Genomic DNA, 4,399 nt, shown 5'->3' with positions numbered 1-4,399 from the left:
GGGGAAGACTTAGGGTTTTCCATTTGATTTATATCCGACCCTATTAGGTCGGATCCTCCACAAAACGCCGGATCTGGTTTGCCAGATCCGGTTCGTTTTGTATAGATATATTTTCTTTTATTTTCTCTATTTTTTAAGATCCAAAACTATATGAAATTAAACAAATATCATTCATTGTTTATTTATTTAATTTAATTCTTTGCCCCATTATCTTTTAATAATACCCAACTTTGTCAATAAGTAAATAAATACATAAAATTATTATTATTATTTTATTTTCTTATTTCAACTTCATTTTTCTCATTTTTTTCTCTTCTTTACTCATAATTTAAATGAGTAAAATTATGAAATTTATTCTTTTCAATGGATGTATTATTTTAAAACATTTCCATAGTTCAAATTTTATTTAAAATAAATATAAATAAATTTTTTAATTATTTAATTTGTCAATTTTGCCTTTAAAAATTTTTAATTAACCCAAAATTTCAAGGTTTTGCAATTCTAATTCTAATTCTTCATCCAATTTTTCGCTTAGTTGGATTTTATTTTGTTTGGTATATTTGTATTTTTTGTAGCATAGTCCCAGGATAATTCCTTCTGGAAAAGTCCTCGAAAAGTGTGCATGTGGGCGAACGTTCTTTCATTAGGGTATCGCGCACCCTCTAGAACCAAGGAAAAAGGTCAAAGTTATAAAAATAGCAAATAAATAAATTAAAGAAGGAAGAGAGAGAAGGCAAAGTGGCTATGTAACACCCCCTCTCCTAGAACTGCCCGAGAAGAGGTGTTACTGGGGATAATAAAATAAACCAACTGATAACTGAATTCTGATTCCAATACTGTATATATCAATTAACTGTAATAAGACTCTGAGTCAACAAAAACTGAAATCATAACTGCATCTAAGGGAAAATCCCTAAACTGGAAGATAAAATAAATCTAAACTGATCAAACACTAACTAATAAACTAACAACTCCCAGACATCTTTGGTCTTGAGCGGCTCCTCGTACACACACTACTGGACACTGCTGCTAGGCCCCACATCTGGTACTCCCCCACTAGGACCTGGAATGGTGAAGAGTACAAGGTGAGCTACAAAGCTCAGCAAGTAATAAACTGAAAAGAATAACTGAAGCTGAATCGAAGAATATCGATACTAATGAAAATACTTACTGAACTTGTACTAAGAGATATAATAATCACTGGATGGCATTTATAAGATGAAATGCACATAAACTGTAAACTAAATGCAGGTATGCAACTTTGGCACGTAGGCCCACATAACTGTAACACATACCTGACTGATCTAAGTCCTGCAAACATAAAAACTGTAAACACATACTTTGGGCAATATGCCCCTAGCTCCCTGGTCGACATCAGGCGAGCAACTCATAACTGAGATATAATTGTACTGATACTAGTGGGATCCCCGCAGACAAGTCGCCTGGCGCGCATAATGCAATGCTCATATAAATGCTGGCACACGATATGTAGTGCTCCACATAAGTCATGCTCAATGCTCATACAATGTGTATGCACATAATCTCACAAAATAATGCTGACCATGTCATAATGAACTGCTAAACATGGTATGAGATTTTTACTAGAAATATTGAGATTCAAATATTCTGAAATTTCTAAGTATAGGCATGGCATATTGGATTTTATCATATCTTGGCATAAAAATTCAATATTTGAATAATTGAATATTCATATTAAATTTAAAACTTGAATCAAGAATTTATTGGAAGCTATTTGGATGCCATTTGATACTATTTGGATAATTGAGAAGGTCTAAGGAAGCAATTTGAATGAAAAAGCAGCCATTTGAATGAAAGAAAAGGATTTCAGCAAGCTCATTCGAATGGCAGAAAACTCATTCGAATGACAAGGACTCATTTGAATAACAGAAGACTCATTCGAATGATAGATGATATTCAAAGGCTATTCGGATCTGATCTGGGACTCATTCGAATGACTCTCAAATTCATTCGAATGAATTTTGAAAATTTCCAACATTTGAACTGGCAAAACTCGACTCATTCGAATGCAACAGTAACCTTATTCGAATCAATTTGAAGATCATTCGAATGACAAGAAGGCTCATTCGAATGCTAAGCTATACAAAGCAACAACTTACTCACATCTTCAAGGGCTCATTCGAATGACAACAAGGCTCATTCGAATGACAGTCTAAAAATCTCAAAAATTCATACGAATGATACGATATCTCAAGACTCATTCGAATGACAAGGAACTCATTCGAATGACTGATACATTATAAAGGAAAAACATAACGATAACACTGAAACTTATTCGGATGCTTTGAAATTCATTCAAATGACACAAGGCTTATTCGAATGACTGGATTCTTATCAGATATAAATCTTACGATAACAGGGATCATAACTTGAATCAAAACTTAACTTCACTACACCATTCCAAAAGAAATCTTGGGAGAACAATCCCAATTGATATATAAACAACTTGAGAATGATTCAACAACAATATTGATGAGAATCGCTGAAAGGAATTATGCATGCCTGCTGTGAACTCACTGTACGCATGTAAATATATATATATAACATGCACTAAATTGATATAACTCACTATAACGCACATATATGAATATACATGCACTGGAACTGATTCAATTATGGAAATCTGATATCCAACTCAATCAAGACCTGTAAGAAAGGATTACAGGGGAAGGATACTTGCCTTATGATCTTCTTAATTGACTCAATAATCTCCCGAGAGCCTTCTATGCAAAGCTTGAACTCACTGTATATGCATGAAAAATATATACATACATACTGACTGTATTAATCCGAATTACACTAAGAACCTTGAATCAACTGAGGGTATTACTGAACTATAATCTCGTAAGAATGGATTGCAAGGATGGAATACTTGCCTTAAACTCTCTGATCGAACTCGAATGCTACTCACTGTTACTGCAATAGCTCTTGGCTTATTTCCTTCTTTTATGCGATCTTTAATCTCCACGGCGTGAAGAAACTCAATGCTATGGGAAGATATATATATAGAGAGAGAAAGAGAGCAACCCTAGGGCATCTCATTCTCTTAAAACAACTAGGAGACTCCATAAATCCAAAACCCTCTCTCGGATGGACTTCCCATTCTCATAATAACTTTTATTAATTAATTAAATTAATAACAACTTCTTAAATGACCCTCAAGTCCTTGCATTTAATTTCAAAAATAAATAATTAAATGTTATTTTCTCAATTAAATCTCTAAATTGCCACATTAACAATTAATTGGCAAAAATTCTCCAAACAAAACTAATTAAGAAATTCAATAATTTCTAAATAAAAATCTAAACCCTCTAATGGGTCGTTACAATTTCTCCCCTCCTTAAAAGAATTTGGTCCTCCAAATTCGTAACTGATTACTCGAACAACGAGGGGTAAAGACGTCTCATCTCTTCTTCTATCTCCCACGTCGCCTCTTCTATCGAGTGACGCTGCCATTGTACTTTCACAAGAGGAATTGATCGATTCCTCAAAGTCTTCTCTTTACGCTCTAAAATACTGGTAGGCGTCTCTTCATAAGACACATCTTCTCTTACTTCAAGAGTCTGAAAATCGATCACATGCTGAGGATCTGGCACATACTTCCTCAACATGGAAACGTGGAACACATTGTGGACATGGGACAACTGAGGTGGCAAAGCTAACTCATATGCCAAAGTCCCTATCAGTCTCAAAATCTCAAATGGACCAACGTAACAGGGACTAAGCTTTCCTGTTACGCCAAATCTTCGCACACCTTTAATAGGCATGACTCTCAACCAAACATGGTCGCCTACCTCAAACTCGAGGTCTCGCCGTCGCTTGTCTGCATAGCTCTTCTGTCTGTCTTGTGCTGTCTTCATTCTTGTTTTGATCACCCGGATCTTTTCTGTCGTCTGCTCCACAATTTCAAGACCCAATAAAGTCCTATCTCCAATCTCTTCCCAACATATCGGCGATCGACATGGTCGCCCATACAAAGCCTCATATGGTGACATTCCAATACGTGAATGGAAACTATTGTTGTAGACAAATTCCACCAAAGGTAAATGCTCATCCCAACTACCTTGGAAATCTAAAACACAAGCTCTCAACATGTCCTCGAGAGTCCTAATAGTCCTCTCTGACTGGCCATCTGTCTGTGGATGAAATGCCGTGCTGAACTTCAACTGAGATCCCAATGCCTCATGCAAAGCTCCCCAAAAATGAGAAGTAAAACGGGGATCTCGATCTGATACAATGCTGGATGGAACACCGTGTAACTTTACAATTTTCTCAATGTAAATTTTTGCAAATCTATTTAATGGATAAGTCTTCTTAATAGGAAGAAAATGGGCTGATTTAGTTAAGCGATCAACAATCA

The sequence above is a fragment of the Diospyros lotus genome, chromosome 9, assembly GCF_014633365.1.
Source record: "Diospyros lotus cultivar Yz01 chromosome 9, ASM1463336v1, whole genome shotgun sequence".
Lineage (NCBI taxonomy): Eukaryota > Viridiplantae > Streptophyta > Magnoliopsida > Ericales > Ebenaceae > Diospyros > Diospyros lotus.
The sequence above is the reverse complement of the archived record's forward strand: the minus strand, read 5'-3'. Positions refer to the sequence as shown.